The following is an 18,584-nucleotide window of genomic DNA, read 5'->3' as shown; positions in this document are numbered from 1 at the left end:
AAGAATGTGACTCTCTCAAAATGAGAATTAATGAAAAGTAGTTAATACCCAATACATTCTAAAGTAGTGCAGATGATGGGGAGTGTAGTATGTGCACACTTTCCTGCTGAGTGGTAATTTAAGATACCCCCAATAGCTGATAATCTACAATTTTACACAACAGTGAAATCTACAGGTGCCTATTCAACTTAAAATAGCATAATTTCCTTATTCTTGTTTTGATCACAGTACTTTGCACATCACTGTTCCTACTAGATTAAAAACATTACTCCGCTTGTAAAATTGATTAGAAACATCTCATCAATACCTTTAAAATACTGAGCAGATTACACATTCTCAAAGCAAGAACTCTGTGCCCTGTGTTTTCTCAAGTTGCTCTCCGTGTTTGACCAAAGGGTGGGAATTTGATAAGAAAAGAGGAGCAAGTATGGTTTGCAATGGAGGGATAATGTCTATCACCACTTCTTTCTACAAGAGCTTCCCAGTCCCAGGTTCCTAATCAGAACCCTGTGAAATTTTTGAAGCTCGCAAATCCTAGGATTCTGATGGACGTTCTATGCATCTTCAAGGTGCTCCTTGGGGAATTCTGATGGATGTCCTCAGTTGAACACACTGCAAAGTTAAACTGAATGCTCCCAGAAGGCAGGGATTTCTGTTTATGTTGTTTACTCTATTTAACTTCCAGAACAATGCTTTGTAGATAGTAGGTGCTTAATAAATATTTGTGCAATGAATGGCACGAGTTCCTTGCTAAGGAAACAATTGTAGAAATCTGTCCATGTAAGTATATGTAAAGTCAAATAATTTATATTTCTTACATACACAAAAATAAATTTTAATTTTTCCTTTTATTTCATCAATTATCCACAGAAGTGAGACAGAGTTCTTGTTAATGGATGGAGATATTTGGAGTTATAAACATTAATAAACATTAATCTTAGGAAGGCTTTTAAGTCTTGGAGAGCAGACAGGCGAAATCTCTTTAATAGTTTTTGGACCTTTCATACTTACACCTGCATCCTGACCAGGGAGAGAACGAATGACTTAGAAAGAGAATTAATGTTTACTGATGAGATGGATCAATCTTCCTAACAGCATTCCAAACCTTCTATGAGAACAATATTAGCGAGATGCTTCTACTCATCTATGCCTATTTCCCTTTACACATCAAGTATGCTTTCTTATTATAGCAAGCTAAGCAGAGGTCAACGGAAGTAACCATAACTTTGGATAAGAGCTGTTTGTCCTTAGCCAAGTTACTTAAATCTCTGAGCCTCAATTTTGTCACCTGTAAATTTACACACGTAACATAGTATTTTAAAAGTTAAATAAAAATTCACTTGACAGTGACAGTGCCTGGCACAGAACAGACATGCAGAAATGTGGCTTTGCACTGCGACTTTATCAACCCAAAGAATCTCAGCTCCTGTTTGATTATGGGGACCTCCCTCCAACAAGTTTTAAGGTATGCATATGCTGGCTCCTACGGCCTGTGTTTGGATAAAACACTCCCCCATTTCCAAAATGAAATACTGCAATTTGGTTGGTATGATATGGGTAAGGTATTCAGGGATTGAAAAAATGGGGATATTGTTTGTTGCCACATTTCTTTTTTCATATGTTAAATTAAAATGGGGGCAAGGTGCCTGGATGGCTCAATTGGTTAAGCATCTGTCTTCAGCTCAGGTAGTGATCTCAAGGTCCTGGGATGGAGTCCCACATTGGGCTCCTTGCTTAGTGGGGAGTCTGCTTCTCCCCCTACCCCTCCCTCTCCCTCCTGCTTGTGCTCTCTCTTTTTGTCAAATAAATAAATAAATAAATAAATAAATAAATAAATAAATAAATAAAATATTTTAAAAAATAAATCAAAATGGGATTTAGTCGTAAGTAAATTGGATCAGCTTCTTCAGAACCAAGTAAAATGAGTAGTTAACTGTGTCACTGGAGAGTCCAGCTATGTGGAGAGAAACGTGAATATTTACAATGTACTCACATTTCAAAATTGATCATCTATTTATAGAAGGAAAATTATTTAAGGCCTTCAAGAAAAAGAAGTCACACCCATTATATTATGCTCTTACAAAAATGATAACAATAAGTAACATTAAAATAGGCCATTATTTTTTCTTTCAGGAATATCTTTTTCAACATACAATCTTTCCATAGCACTCAACCTGTATGTCATGTGACCGTCACTTTCAACCTTGTTGATAGTTACTATGTACATGAGTTAAGTCTTCTCCAATTTAACCTTCATTGTACTGCCAGGTATCTTTCTAAACGATGTATCCGATCATGTCACATTCCTGTTTAAAAGCCTCCATGGCTCCCATCTGGTTGCAGTACAAATACTAAATTGCTGGGCATGTCGTATAAAGATATTAGCAATCTGGCTCTCCAGTCTGTTTCTCTAACCTCACCACCAGCTCCTTCCCATCCCCTCTGCACTGTGCCCTGCAATACAGCCACATCTGACACCACTCCCAGCACTCCAGACCTTTCCTTGTCCTGTGTCCTTGTGCAAAGTCCATCCCTCTGGCTATAATATCCTCATTCTCAATTTCTTTTTTTTTTTTTAAATTTTTATTTATTTATGATAGTCACATAGAATGAGAGAGAGAGAGAGGCAGAGACACAGGCAGAGGGAGAAGCAGGCTCCATGCACCGGGAGCCCGACGTGGGATTCGATCCCGGGTCTCCAGGATCGCGCCCTGGGCCAAAGGCAGGCGCCAAACCGCTGCGCCACCCAGGGATCCCTCATTCTCAATTTCTGCTCCTTGATCTAATGCAAATTCTTCAGCATCCAGCCTGGATACCATCTCTTCTAGGGCAACTCATCGTATTCTCTTCCTTCTCTGGGTTGCCACAGATCTAATTGGTCTATGAACTGAAGACTTCCACATGGACGTGCCAGCCCAGATATCCTCCTGCCTGGTGTTCCTGATTCTTGTATCTATCTATATGCCTTCTTGATCACTGTCTATGGATGTTTAATAAGCATCTCAAAATGAAAACATCTAAGAGAAATCCTCTCCTCTCACCTGTCCTTCTCAGTAAACCTCCCCTTGCTGGCTGCCCTCCAGCTACACGGGCCTCCTTGATCTTTCTTGAACTAGCTATTCATGCTCCTGCCTCAGGACACTGTGCTGGGAACATGTTTCTACTCCAGCCACTGGACCCTCCCCCAACTCCCCCAGGCCTCTGCTCAGCTGCGGAGTGAGGCTTTCCTTGTTTTCCCTATTACAATTCAGTGACTCCCTGTCATTACCCACACCCAACACACCTTCCCTTTTCCTATTTTTTTCTATAGTGTTTATTACGTACTTATATGGTATATGTAGTTTATTCCTTATTTTTGTTTTTCTGTTGTTCCCCTGTTCAGAATGTAAGCTTAACTGTAAGAACTAGGCCAGTTTGTTTGCTGTCGAATCTCTAGGGCCCAGGGGTCTACTATAGTGCCTAGGACATACAGTCAATACACGCTGAGGGAAGTAGGTATTAACTGTACCATTAAAATGGAGGGTACTTATGTCGAGTTTTAAAAAATGAAAATAATTTGATTCTTAAAAAAAAATAAAGGCCCTGAAGCAGTGAGAAATTGAACAATCAGTTCTGAGTAGCCTGGAAAAGGAATAAAACCTGGTATTTAAGAGTGCAGGTTTGGATCTGGGTTCTAATCCGGACTTTATCACCTACTAGACCAGTGTCCCCAAATGTATGACCAAATCGCTCTGTCTCGGTTTGCTTCCACTTGAAGTGGGAGAAATCAGATACCACACTTGAAGGCTGCTTGAGGTCTATTTAGCAGGTCATAACTGCTCAGTCAAGGTCAGCAGCTACTATGATCAGATCCCGGGACTCTTATTTCCGTCTCCCAGGACTCTTATTTTCAGGCTACACCCCAGTAAGATCACATCATCTATTTCCATGGTTCAATTATTAAGGAATGCAAGTCGGGTGCTCTGTTAGAATCTGGGAATTAAACTTCAAATGAGGATGGTCCCTGCCTTTGGAGAGTGGACACCTGACCACGGAGGCCAACATGTAAAGCAACAAAAAGAGCCTGATGGGCTAGAATTTCTTTTTTTTTTTTACATTATATTTCATTTCATTTATTTATTTTTTTAAATTTATGATAGTCAGAGAGAGAGAGAGAGAGAGAGAGAGGGGCAGAGACACAGGCAGAGGGGGAAGCAGGCTCCATGCACCAGGAGCCCAATGTGGGATTCGATCCCGGGTCTCCAGGATCACGCCCTGGGCCAAAGGCAGGTGCCAAACAGCTGCGCCACCCAGGGATCCCTAGAATTTCAGTACAGAGAGCACGACAGAGGAAGTCTGTTAGAAGGTGTGATGCTTGCCTTGACTTCTAACAAGTGAGTAGGAGTTAGATACACCAGCTTCTGATGTACGTTCTGTGTAACCCCAAACAAATTTCACAATCTTTATGATCCCCAAGGTCCACCTGCTGTAAGAAGGTTGACCCAACATGCAGTCGATGTTCAATAAATATCAGTGCAATGGCAGCTGTTGCTGCTGATTTCATCATTAGCTAACTTTGTGGTGGTGCGTGGTCAGATGATCACTCCTGAAATGATTCAAACCTACAACCCTCTAAGAAAGAACCACAGAGAGCTGTGAAAGAAATCACTGTAGCCCAGATCACAGTTTAAAGCAAGGAGACTTTCCTCCTAATCCCAATCCCAAAGAAAAGGAAAGAAAAGAAAAACTGGGGGAGGTAGAATCAAGATTACTGGTTGAGGCATCCCATCCCAACTTTGTTTTTTCTTAAGGGTTCCTCACTTCTAGGGGACTAAAAGCCCTTTTGTATGTAGTGTTAATTAAAGATGCCTTTTCCTTCCAAAATACTCAAAGAATAAAGGGACGCATTGACAGAAGAAAGGGAACATGTGGAGAAAGCCTTGAAGGATAAAAGGTTAAAACTATGAATTACAATAAGGCACAGAGATTTGGGAAGAAAAAAGATATGTGTGTGTTAAAATCCTAGCTGAGCACCAGTTAGTGCCAAACCTAGACCAAGTTAAGTTGATGGCATCTAGTTCTCTTGTCTGAACCAGGATAGCAAAACTTTTGGGGCTGATGACATAGCCTGGATTAAACTGTAGGAATGAAGGAAAAGCTGGTCCTCAGTGCCCCAGCAGCTATGCACACTGTCTAAAGCTGTGGCTGAATGAATCAATGACCGCTTGACAGAGCTCCCTGGACTGCACTTGCTTATCGCATGGGTATAACACAATACCCTTTCTTTAACACTAGCCTTTGGAATTATACAGACTTGAGACAAAATATTCAGATTTTTCACACATTCAAGCTGACTTGGGAACTGACATGGTCAGAAGTAATAAATTTGTAACTGACATCTTTTGTTTTGTTTTAAAGATTTATTTATTTATTTATTTAATTTATTTATTTATGATAGAGAGAGAGAGAGGCAGAGACACAGACAGAGGGAGAAGCAGCTCCATGCAGGGAGCCCGATGCGGGACTCGATCCCGGGACTCCAGGCTCATGCCCTGGGCCGAAGGCAAGCGCCAAACCGCTGAGCCACCCAGGGATCCCCCTGTAACTGACATCTTTAATTTGGCAGTGGGAGTAGGGGAAATTTTTCTCAGCAAATAAATGTATGCTGTTTTTCTTTCTTGCTTTATGAGGGAAATCGTAAAATCTTACTGTAAATCTCCTCTACACAGAGTTCATGAGTAAGAATATTGTCTTTTGAAGACACATCCCTTCCCCAAATAGAGCTCCACCCTCAGCTTTATGGAAGTGTAACTGACAAATGTATGTTTTGTTTTTTTCAGTTGTAGCTTGGATCTGAAATGATGGGGCTCACTTGATGGGACTCTCACACAGTAATCTCATCGCCATGTTTCATGGAAGTGCTGTGTGGATGGATTTGCATAAATTTTACAAGGACCGATTTCCCCAGCAAGAAAACATCAATGCTAAAATGATTAAAAGATGTTTATGCCTAGCTGGAGTTTACTGAAAAGTATATATTGAGAAAAGCACCTGGAATACAATATAAAGTGATGATAAATGGCATCCAATGGTCACTTGACACTAACATAAAAAAATTCTTTTTTTGAAAAAAAATTCTTTTTTTGGAAAACCTATCTCAATTTTGGGGGCAAATTATAAAGAAAACTAGTAGTAAAATGGAAGTATCTTCATTACATAAATGAATGCTAGAGTTTCCATCTAAATAGAAGTTATTTTTTAAATTGATTTTACTTTGGGCTTCGAGTAATGGTTTCAGTGAATTATCAGGCACTGAACACATCCTCACATTGTTTCCTCTTTCAATAAATTATAGAAACTGGTAGATTTTGAAAAACATCTGTACTCAGTAGGCGAGGTTTAGGTAGAGCCAGATGATAGTACAAATGAGTAACATGGGCAACAACAATATAGATATTCAGTTTTCTCTCAATTATCATAGGACCTGATTTTTCATTGACTCTTATTAGAAGTTTAAAAATGACACTAGACTCGTTTCCTTAATATTCAGACTTGTAACATGTTATTTCTTTTAGTTCTATATCTACTACTAATTAAATAAATGTGACACAAATTAAGATGGTGGTAGATTAAACCTGGTCACAGATGATTTCCTGTCTTTCCCCTCATGGGAGAGTATTTCTTCAGCCCTAAATTCCAAGCTGGACTTGTGACTTGCCTTGACCAAGAGGATATGAAGGTCCTGACATATGTGACTTGAGTTTGGCTCTGATGAGGCCTGTTCTTGCTCTCAACCTTTCAGACTGGGAAGATTATCATCAGAAGCCTGGCTACCCTGTTGGATCAGCCACGCAAAGGGTAACTGAAATGCCTTCAGGCATCCCTGCTAGCTGCCATACAGATGAGTAAGACATTCTTGGGCCATCTGGCCCCTGCTGGATGGCTGCATGAGTGACTGACCCCTGCTGGACAGAACACCTGCCCAGCTGCAAACAGCCCAAATTGCAACAATGTGAGCAGCAGATGGTTAGTCCTTGTAGTCACTAAATTTTGGGGTGGCTCTGTAGCAATAGGTAACTGTGACAACAGTCCTTAAAATAACTTAAATGACACAATTGTTTTCTAAATTACATCATTTTAATATAAAATTTCTCCTGTATCAAGTTCAGCAGAGAAGGAGTAAACAGAGAAGGAGGAAAAATAAATGCACCATGGGTTGTAACGCTTTAGGACAGATATCCATGGCAATTGCTTCGATTCCTCTTTCCCTGCTCCCCCCGCCCCCCGCCCCCGAAAAAAACTCCTGGATTCATTACATTGCTGAAGAAATTTAGAAGTATAGAGGAAATTCTTCCAAGGTGTATTATAAAATTAACACTTATATTAAAGGCCTGGGATTGGGAGCAGTGTGAGGAAGTGTGGACATGGCCACAGTGCTGGAGGAGATGGTGGTGACAGGCTGAGGGGACCAGGAACTGCCACAGTGTGTGGAGCTTTCTCACATGGACAGGCGGAGATGTGGCTGATGGACAAGATAGACTCAGATTTACATTTCAGAAAGAAGCTTCCTTTAATCTACCACAACTCCATCTTAGTGAAGCTGAATGTAGCTTTTGACTATGTTTCCATGTACAAGTAAAGGGTGTGTGAGGGCGTGTGTGTGGCGTGACTATAAGTATATATGAATGGGGTGGGGGCTTCATTGTAAATAAATAAAAAGACTTTGACTGAATTTAGTCAATATTCAATTGTCTTCAACGATGGAATTCCTCTCATTTATTTGTTCAAACCAGATGTCTTATGAAAAGGATAGGAGATCGCTTACAGAACATATACAAAGAGCTGAGAAGAAAACACATGAATACATCAAGAAAAAAGAAAAACAGGGAACCATAACAAGATTAGGCTGGGGGAAATATTTTGAAAAACAACAGTGATTTATTTTCCTAACTTGACCTTCACCATCACTTCTGTAGTGTTTGTGAAAACACCCTCAGGATCAATTTCCTTGGTAGCCCGTGGTACCTCCGTATGAGCAGCATTCATGCTTCCTGCTCAAGCAGCTCAGACTGAGCCTAGAACATCTTGTCAAAATTCCAGACTCCCAGCTTTGAAAGTGGGGAAACAATGGTTAATAATGATAACGTTAATAATAATAATAATAATAAAGACAATTTTTCCTCACATCTGAGGCATAGCACTTCATGATATTATTTTGAGGTTTCCAGTTGTATTAAAAGACAAGTTTTCTTAACTTTGGTCTTAGCCTCTAAAATTCCTGGACAAAAGAAGATCCTATTCCCTGACAGGAAGAAGGCTGGATGACAGAAAGTGATCTTGCCAGAGACACCCGAATGCCTCAGAGCAGATTAACTCTTCACTACAACTCTGTCATGAGCTCTACCCCTTCCTGGCTGCTCTTCTGACTTGGAAACCAGTACAAGTCACTCCGTTAATACCCACAGAGAAGTCAAGTCCCGCACAAGCACACATGTCAAGGAGAGCTCTCTCCTGTCAAGCAGCTCACGTTCTTTGCTCTGGTGCAGGATGAAGAGCAAAGTCAACTGGCCTTCAGATGCCAAGCACCCTCCAGCTACAGAGGATAAGAGAGATCAATCTCTTTCAAAAATATTGGACTGCTAAAAAAAAGAGACACTAAGATTTTGACATCATTTTTGCTCTTTTCCCCATTTTTCCTTTTTTTTTTTTTTTTTTTTAATGTGTGAGCCCAAGGTAGGGCTTGAACTCATGACACTGAAATCAAGACCTGAGCTGAGATCAAGAGCCTGACACTTAGCTGACTGAGCCACCCGGGCACCTCATTCCAGCATATTTTTAAAAATTAATTAATTTATTTATGAGAGAGAGAGAGAGAGAGAGAGAGAGAGAGAGAGAGAGGCAGAGACACAGGAGGAGGGAGAAGCAGGCTCCATGCCGGGAGCCTGATGCGGGACTTGATCCCGGAACTCCAGGATCGCGCTCTGGGCCAAAGGCAGGCGCCAAACCGCTGAGCCACCCAGGGATCCCCATTCCAGCATATTTAAAACAATATTTCCCTCCTTCCCCAGCAAATATATTTACCCTCCAGCACTCGACTACGGGGATATGGGTACATAATATGATGCTGAACTCTTCAGAATTGAACAATGCCCTGACATTATAGCTGAGTTTGGTGTTTCCCAGAGTAAATAAGGGGACCTCTGCATTCACCAACCCCATACACTATAAATTCTATAATATCTTGTGCACAAAGGAAGTATCTTGCCTAAAAGTGAATTTGATTTAGCTCTCCTGACCAAAGTTTTAACAGCTACATGATGGTATGCTGAAAGACTGCTACAGTTGGCTTGACTGGTAATGTTTTGGAAGAAAAAAGCTTTTGGATTCTTCTCCACCCACCGCCCCCCCCCCAATGCACATATAAGTTTTGAACTCCTATTAATAGTCCTTGCAAGTGCTGTAGCAAAGCCCAGTGCACACTCATTTTCAAGTGCTTCTGAAATGACAGGGAGCTTTCAAACAGAACCAGGCAATGCATTTTTCCAATGCCTATCCATGCTGGTGCTGCTGGACTCTGTCAAATACATAATATTGAAAAGCCCAACTAGACACCTATTTGCTACAATCGTCTTGGCTGTTCTCCGCCCCATCATGTCTCAAGATAGAATCTGCTCAGAGTAACAGTAAGTCTATTCTTAGGTGCTTCCTGTAGTGAACATTAACAAAATGACTGAAATCTATGGAGGCAGGTAGGGATGGGGAGGAGGGCCTGGAGAGAGTGAAGACTCCCCAGGAGCAACCTCAGGAAAGACAGGACAAATAGGATGCTTTACAGTCTGATGGAGACTTTTACATCAAAAACACATGTTAAATGAAACCAACCCTTTGCAGGGCTACAGGTGGATTTTTCAATCTTTTCCTAAGAGATACACAACTCCCTGTTTACACAGTGCTCTACTAAGTGCACTGAATACACTACGTATCTATAGAGAGAGCAGAAAGAGTGCCAAAGTGGTCAATTTTCAGTTTCTTGTTCCCAGAGCACAAGAACTAGCAAAAGAAAGTAAGTCATGGATCTGCCTTGACCGAGTTCTCTTTCTCTCTCTCTCTCTCATCTTATTCCTCCTGTCCAAACATCTAGTTCACAGGTCTCTTATACCAAACCAATGCCATTCACCTGCCAAAGACCAGAGTCACACTTGCTCCTGGGGGAAGAAATGGGTTTTTGACCATCCTGGGATTAGATTAGGGCATCCCAATCTCCCATTTACACATAGCCCCTGGCTCTCAAACCCCTCTGAGCCTGGCCCCAGGATGGTAATCCCCATCTGGTTGGCTGGGATTACTCACTGTCCCTACCACTAAGCTCCAGTGCTGACCATAAGCCAGGGCTCTCCCTACGGGGTGTGGATGCTTGTGCGCTGGGGATACAGCTTTTCTCTAATTCTGTATAAACACAGGTGGATCCTACAACTACAGATGGCATCAGAGTGAGGAAATGAAGGGCACAGAGTGACCAGGGATGAGGATGGGGCGGGGAGAAGGGACCAAAGGCTCTTTTCCAAAAGAGATATGTTTAAAGAAAAGTTGGGTTACACTAATGCTTCTCTGCAAATCCTTCATGGAAATGAAACTCATGAACCTCAATCCCTAGTAGGTATTCAAAGTACTTCTCTTCATTCTTTTTTATTATCATTATTCATGAGAGAATGATCATTATTCAGTCCTATTCATTGCTTTTTATAGCAATTAAAAAATAGAAAAACTAAGAAGTTCTATCCATGAGTATTTTTTCTTGAACTGACCATGAGAAATAAACACAATGCTCACGTGTGTTCTGAAAGATCAGTTTACTTGACCTTGAGTTGTGGAGGTGTGATCTCAGATACCTCAACAGGCATCCTTGTAATCTGTTCAGATTCTCTCGTCATTGGGATATTTTAGGGAGAGTTGTCTGCATTAACTATTACTTCAAACAACTCCAAAGAGCAGAGAGAGTAGCACTGCACCGTGATGCTCTACTGTGAAAACACTGCTCTGCCCTGGGTCACCTCACAGGGCCAGATTCAAGCTGCAAAAAAGAATGATAAAAAATGCAAGAAGAAGGTAGCTGTATCTTAAGGGTGAGGAGAAAAATATTGAGAAAAGAGCAGACAAGGTTAAAGCTACTTGGCAGAGCTCTAGCTTTGAACTATGTGTTTGGGACACTGGTAAATGGCTTTGACAAATATGAGCACCTGTACCTATGGTTAGTTTTTTGGTTTGTTTTTTCCTTGAAGTGATTTGTAGCAATCATCCCAACAGTAACATCATTACAGTTTCCACGACTGATCCTGGATGAATGATTAGATTCACGTTCCATTATTTGCTCATCTTTTCTGTGGAAAATTCATTTTGTTCGAGTAGATCATTACGAAGCAGCTATACTCATTACCCACAGTGATAAAGGGCAATAATTAAATTATAAAAGTTATTTGGTCAAAATGCAGCTAAAGATTCTAGTAAATAATATACTAAAGTAAATATGCCCTGGATGACTAATGATTCTAAGTCGACTCGGGCACATCATTCTCAATGTGTATATAGTACTCTAGAGTGATATACTGGAAGTGATATATTCGTGGAAAATACAGGTATTAGATCAATTATATACTTGGTTGTCCAGAAATTAGTGTTTTGGGGAAAAAATTCCTGAAATTAACAAACATTAAATTAAAAATACTTCTGCAGTAGCAGTAAATATAGGCAAATACAAATACAAATTTGTATTCCATGCAAATACAAATGTGTTACATAAATGTATCCACACATTTTTGCATAAGACTGAACTTTCATACAAAACCCAATTAAGGGATCCCTGGGTGGCTCAGCGGTTTAGCGCCTGCCTTCGGCCCAGAGTGTGATCTTGGAGTCCCGGGACTGAGTCCCACATCGGGCTCCCTGCATGGAGCCTGCTTCTCCCTCTGCCTGAGTCTCTGCCTCTCTCTCTCTCTCTCAATCTGTGTCTCTCATGAATAAATAAATAAAATCTTAAGAAAAATAAAAAAAAAACTAAGAGCAGAGAATTGACTTCTGTGATTACACAATGGATTGTTCCAAGTTGATTCCAAGTTGGAGCCATTTTTATAGGCAATTTCTTTAAAAGTTACGTTATTATACCTTATCACATTTAAGGAAATAATACAAATGGAAGATTGCCAATTTAATGCTGACAATGTGAATTTTATTGGCATCATCTGTTATGGGACAACTATGAGCAAGTGATTACACTTGGAAAATTTTCAAGAACAAAAAAACGAGATAGAGTTTCAAATCTTTGACATAAAGCATAATCGTCGGCCTCCTGTATTAATCTGGCAGCCATTAAGTTTAACATCTGATGATATATCCTAAAATAAATCCTTTAATCCCTCAGTCCTCGCTGTGGGACTGCCCTGATGTGTAATGGAGACCTACCAATTGCCCTGATGTGTAATGCAGTTGAGGTTGCTATCATCTGTGTTTGGGGCAGTATTAAAGTCAAGATGGACTTAAATGATATGTCAATAGGTTTTAAATTCTTCTTCTCCTGCACCTTCTTGTATTATTTGGTGATTGGTTATATATTTTTAATAGACTTAATTATTTGAAAGAGAGACAGAGAGGGAGAGAGAGAAGCAGACTCCCTGCTGAGCACAGAGCCTGATGCAGGGATCCATCCCAGGACCCTGAGATCATGACCTGAGCTGAAGGTAGATGCTTAACTGAGCCACCCATGACCCTTGTGACTGGTTATGTTTTTAATTACATTTTCTCTTTTAGCTGATTCATCCTTAAAGAAGCTATTCATCCTTAAAGAGGCTGTATTGAGTAGAGATAAAAAGTACAGGGGTTCAGCTCAAATTGCAGATTTCAAATCCTGGCTCTGTCACAGTCTAGTCCATTGGCTTTGGGGGAGCTCATTTACTATAGCTCATAAGACATATATGTCTACAGTAATAAATAACACCCTCCCCACATAACTTCTGTGAAGATGGCACACAGGAAGGGTTCAGGCTCTACCAACTGTTACCATATAGTCAAGAATGTAACAGTATAGTGTTGGTTTAGTTCCCTTGCCTTCTAGGCTCCAATCTCATTAGGGGGGTAGTGAAGATGGGGGGGGGTCAACACATCATTAATTTATTTGTCCATAGTGTTACAGAAAGAGTCCTGATTGCTGAGAATGGTTAGCAACACATGTTATGGCACATCCATGCATCTCCAAGGAAATCCTCCTTTGTGGGCTCAGCTGCTAAATTATTTCAGCCTAGCTGCTTTTCTGATGTAGTTTATTTGTGTAAATTATATAATAATGTTAATTTGTCAGCATTCATCTTAGGGGAGGTAGTCTTCTTTGCATAGCAAATTTCAAGGACAAAAGAAAAAGAAGTAACTAAACCGAATTCAGTCAAGAGGTAGTGATCAGTGCAATACAGGCGGTCAGAAAAAGAAATGTGACAGCAATTTACTCCTCCAGCCAAATTACTGCTTCATTTATTATTTGTTGTTTCTATTCACTGTTTTTATTTTATTCAGAAGTTATGAATCTGTGTCTGGGAAAGAAAAGTTTGACAGTGGCTTGTTTTGACAAAAATATTCAGAACTATTTCATGATTTTTAAAACTGGGGTTATCATTTTTTTAAAAAATAATGAAAGCAGGGAAGAAATGGTCTCTCATTTTAAACTTGTCAGCTACACAGAACATGTGTAGCTGCAGTGGATAGACGGTGGTGAACAGGATTATTTGGCATTGCAGAAAACAGACAAGGACAGTGTGTTTTGAATACCCAATTTCTGCATTAAGCAAATCAGTGGTGTCTGTAAGACAAAGATAGAAACAACTGGACTTTTGCTTTGAAAGAAGACACATGCAGGGCCACTAGAATTTGAGATCAGTCACATGAACTCAGCCAGGGTAGCATTAGGGATGATAAACTCATGTGACACTGATTTTATATTAGAGTTTTATGTTTCTGTGTTTGAGCATATATATTTAGTTGCTTTTTTGCCTACAAAAATGGATAAATTAAAAGTATGATAATTCTTTCCCTTTGCTGACATCACCACCCTTTTGGAGCAGATGTAAATGTCCCTTCTTTCAAATGAGTACAGCCTCTGGAATAAAAAATATGTTTTTTTTTATTTTAAATAATGGAAAATTTCCAACGTACACAAATGTAGACCTATTGTATCGAACTTCATTACCCAGTTTCAGCAACTGGCAATATTATTTCATCTAACTTCCCACCTACTTCTCCCCATCTTGGATTGTACTAAAGCAAATCCCAGGTGTAGAACCGCTTATCAATATCACACCTAAAAAATTAACACAGATTCCTTAATGCCCACTAATAGCATTTCTTCCATTATATCCTAAGTGTTATTTAATGGTTGGTTTGCTCAAATCTGAATCAAAATAAGGCCTACACATTGCATTTGTTTGGCCTTATTCTCTTTTAATCTATAACCCTCCCCCTTGCTGTCCTTTGTTGAAAATCCTGATTTATTTATCATATATAAAATGGTGATTTTACCAGTGATTGATGATCTGTGCCCAGATTCATTATTTTATTTACTGGTTAAATAAACTGATAGTGATATTCAGTTTATCCACTTGTTAGATTCCACTTATTAACTGGAATTCTTCTAAAAGGAACATTTCACTCATCAGTGACTCAGGATAGCCCAAGATCCAGTTGGCAAAGAAAAGGCAGGAAAAATCCCTGAATCCTTCCTTTCACTTACCAGTTTTCAGAATGCTAAATTCAGTTCCTAGCATTCTCCCAAAACTATTATTTTACTTGTATTATTATTACAAATCCGTAGAACTATAACACATTTAATGTACTTAAGTTATTTGTGGATGTACTTTCTGACTTTCGAACTGTCCCATCTCTCATTAGTAGAAGTCCACTAAATTGGCTCCAGGTCATTTTGCTAGAACCTCAGCAGACTCTGTCTTCCTTGCTATTGGTGCAACAGGACACTCTAGGCTCATTCTGACTATTTCCTTTCCCAGACCTGGAGCTGGCTATTTCTCCAAGAGGAACTCTTTCCTTTAAATGGCAAGTGATTTTTAAAGACCAAAATCTGAATGCTTGGATATCCATGGTTATTAGGTTAGTTGTCTTCCAAGAGTAAAAGTTTGGCTTCATAGAGCCAGAGATGGAGGTAATAGTCATGTCATGGATGAAAATAACAGGCAATTGACTGGCATGGCACCTGTTATGTCATGCAAAAGTGTGGACAGTCTGTGGGATACAGTAATTTCTCTCATTTGAGAAACTGCTTAAATAAAAATAAAATTTGGAACCACAACATCTAGAACCGAGTTCAATTCAGTTTAACATCTACACAAAGAAGCCTAAGAGAGCAAATGCTTTATGTTAAAGTGGATTTATTTATTTATTTATTTATTTATTTATTTATTTTTTATTTTTTTTTATTTTTTTTTTGTTAAAGTGTATTTAATGAAATAAAGTTGGTAAAAGGCCCTGGCAGTGTCTGACAGATCAGAAATAGGATGAGAGTTTACTCCCTTTCACCTTTCCCTACCTAAGGAAAGTGTAGCAAAGCCATACCTATGCTAATATTTGAATTTACTTCTTGACTCAATCCAATTTTCCATTTAGTCTTACCTTTAATTTTACTTCAAAGTTTTCCCCCCTCAATGAAAACAAATGTGCTTTGTGATGAAACTACAGTACCTTTATGTGCATCCTCAGAGGTGATAGCAAAACAGAAATTTATGGCTATGGCTCTCTATCTTGAACTTTACTAAATAATAATAAATATTTCTTGGATGCATATTGAATGTCAAGTATATACATGCAAATAGTCACCTGCCTATTTTTTTTAAATTTATTTTTATTTTTATTTTTATTTATTTATGATAGGCACACAGTGAGAGAGAGAGAGAGGCAGAGACACAGGCAGAGGGAGAAGCAGGCTCCATGCACCGGGAGCCCGATGTGGGACTCGATCCGGGGTCTCCAGGATCGCGCCCTGGGCCAAAGGCAGGCGCTAAACCGCTGCGCCACCCAGGGATCCCACCTGCCTATTGTTAATAGAACTTTTTGTCTCAATTTCTTCCTTTTGCTCATAAATCTATGAGATAGCTGAAGAAACCCTGGGTTTGGGGAGGGGTCTTCATTCCCTTCTACTCTGCATCCCTCTTGACCTTGGAGTCTCTTCCTACCTTGCATACTTGGGGAGCTGTCCAGATGCTGGAGCTGGACCCAGTCTCCACTTTGGCTCAAGGCTGATGGAGATAATTGATGATACAGTTTAGGATTAGGACCATGGAGTGGTAACTCAAACAGGTAGAGAGCTAGAGAGAATGGAAACATGTGGACAACTCAATTAAATGACCATAAAACAGATGATGAAAGGATAAGATGACATAAAATCTTTTTTTGAATAAAATGGCATTTAGGCAATGGAGACATCTGGAGGGAAAATATCACTTCTAAGAATGGAAGCAAGGTTAAAATGACATTTGTTCCTCTTTCTGGATAAAGTTAGCCCAATTAATCAAATGAAATATTAACTATGATTATCTAAATGCAATATGTTTTAAACAACTTCATGTCAATCTCTTAATTTTATCTGCATGTGGGTAGGGGGCCAACCAAATGCAACTTTCTTCTATGGAAGAAAGTCCTCTGCTCAAGCTGGCTGTGTCCTGTGATTATGTCACTGAGCATTTTCTGAACTCAGAGATTTTTCTCTGTTAGAACTCAAATTGAAAGGTTGCTAAATAATTGTGTTGAGCCTGTTTATACTTACTCGTCATATTCTAAATCCATAATGTTTTACATTATGCACATATGGCTGGTTACTGGTTAATTTTTCAGTTTTGGACTAACATTTCTGTCAAACTACTGAGGACAGCAGTAAAGATTTTTAAATGTTTTTGAGGGAACAATTTTAATGGCTATTTGTAGATCATAAATGGTTGGCAAAAGATACATTTGACTCTAAACCAAAATTAAAATGTTTTAAATGATCTAAATGCTGCCAAATACTTAAAAAGAGCAGATTTGTACTACAAAATGTTCACAGTTTCCATATACATTCACATTCACTACACTCCATGCCCTTCCATCTCTTTTTCTCCCCACTCTTTTATTCTTACTCACATGAAAGAATGCATACAAATATCAACATATAATGATAGCATATGAAACCAACCGTGGAGGAGAATCAACCACTGAATTCTTCATTTGTAAACAGATCAACAGCTGGGGTCCTTCTTAATTTCAGCCTTAGGGAAAACAGAAGGTTGATACTGAAATTCTTCTAAATAAGACAATAGTTACTGCAATAGCCAACATCACCTGCAGCATAATTCCTTTTGCCCTGTGTAGTTCTTCGACTGATAGCCTCAACCCTCATCTATCCTCACCCTATGCCCCATGTCTCAGCCAGAACTGTGGATCCAAAGGATGTCTCCGTACTGACAGCATCCCCGTCTCTGCTTTCAGCTTCTGTGTTCCTCCTAACAGACGTGTACATTCAAGTGCTTACTGGCTCTCTCCACTTGATGATCCAGTCATACACAGCTCATAATGTTCAAGTATACTAATCAACACAATCCTTTCCCAATTTTTCCCTCCTTTCATGCAAAGAATGGTACCATTGTTATCCAACCACCTATGCCAAAAAACTTAACAGCTATGTTTTTTTCACCTTCTTCATCATCCTCTGCATTCAGTTGGCTACCAAATCCTAGAAATGTAACACCACTATCACTGCTCAAATCTACCTCTTTATTCTCCCCACTCCTACCTGTGATTGCCAGTCTTTCTCAGTGCCCACATGAGTCTCCAGGGTACTGCTAGAGTTGGCCTTCTACAATAGGAATCTTTTAGTTGTTTCCTCCATGGTCAGAACCATGTTCAAGTTCCACTGCTCCAGCTTCAGCACCGCGACTCACTCATGTAACCTAAATTTGTAGTTTCCAGAACACAGGATGGACTCTTATATAATCAGTTTCTTTGAACAGCATGTTCTCTCTACAGGGATTCCCACATGCTCCTTATTGGCCTACTATGTACTCAAATGTCAAGATTCAGATGGATATCAAGATTCAGATACACATAAAGACTCAGATACAGTGTTACTTTCTTTAAGAAGCCTTCTCTGTCCCACTTCTCTGAGTTACAAGTCCTGTGTCTTGTCCTATAGCCTCTTACAGAACTTCTACTTCAGTGTCACACAAAATGTAGCAGCTGCGTTGCTTGTTCTACTTCTATGAAGTTGTGAAGGCGAAGAGCATGGCTTTGAGTCTGAACTCCCCACATCTAAAACACTGCATCTCAAAATTTTAGTCCTTTTTACACCATTAAGATTATCGAGTATACCAAAGACCTTTGGTTTATAGGGGCATAGATAGCAATATTTACCATGTTAAAAGGTAAAACTGAAAATTTAAAGAATAATCTAAAATAAGTCAATTACATGTCAACATAAATAATGTATTTTTGTGGAAAAATGGCTATATTTTCTAAAGCAAAAAAGGTACTGGTGAGAGTAGTACTCTTCTCCATTTTTTCAAATTGCATTAATGTCCGGCCTTATA

The 18,584-nt window shown here is 39.5% G+C and overlaps 1 protein-coding gene across 7 annotated transcripts in view; it reads right to left on the bottom strand.

Moving 5' to 3' along the window:
* Positions 1 to 18,584, bottom strand: part of CHRM3 (cholinergic receptor muscarinic 3) — a 505,856-nt gene that overhangs the window by 157,419 nt on the left and 329,853 nt on the right. The window contains exon 1 of one of the 7 annotated variants that reach the window (XM_055308977.1): positions 16,200 to 16,313. The exons of the other annotated variants lie outside the window; for them this stretch is intronic. The gene's annotated coding sequence lies outside the window, so the exon portion shown is untranslated. Of the gene's footprint in view, positions 1 to 16,199; positions 16,314 to 18,584 lie in introns of those variants that run through there. 7 annotated transcript variants of the gene reach the window in all.

Source organism: Nyctereutes procyonoides, unplaced genomic scaffold (assembly GCF_905146905.1).
Source record: "Nyctereutes procyonoides isolate TBG_1078 unplaced genomic scaffold, NYPRO_anot_genome, whole genome shotgun sequence".
Classification (NCBI taxonomy): Eukaryota; Metazoa; Chordata; class Mammalia; order Carnivora; family Canidae; genus Nyctereutes; species Nyctereutes procyonoides.
This window is presented reverse-complemented; position numbering and strand designations above follow the sequence as displayed.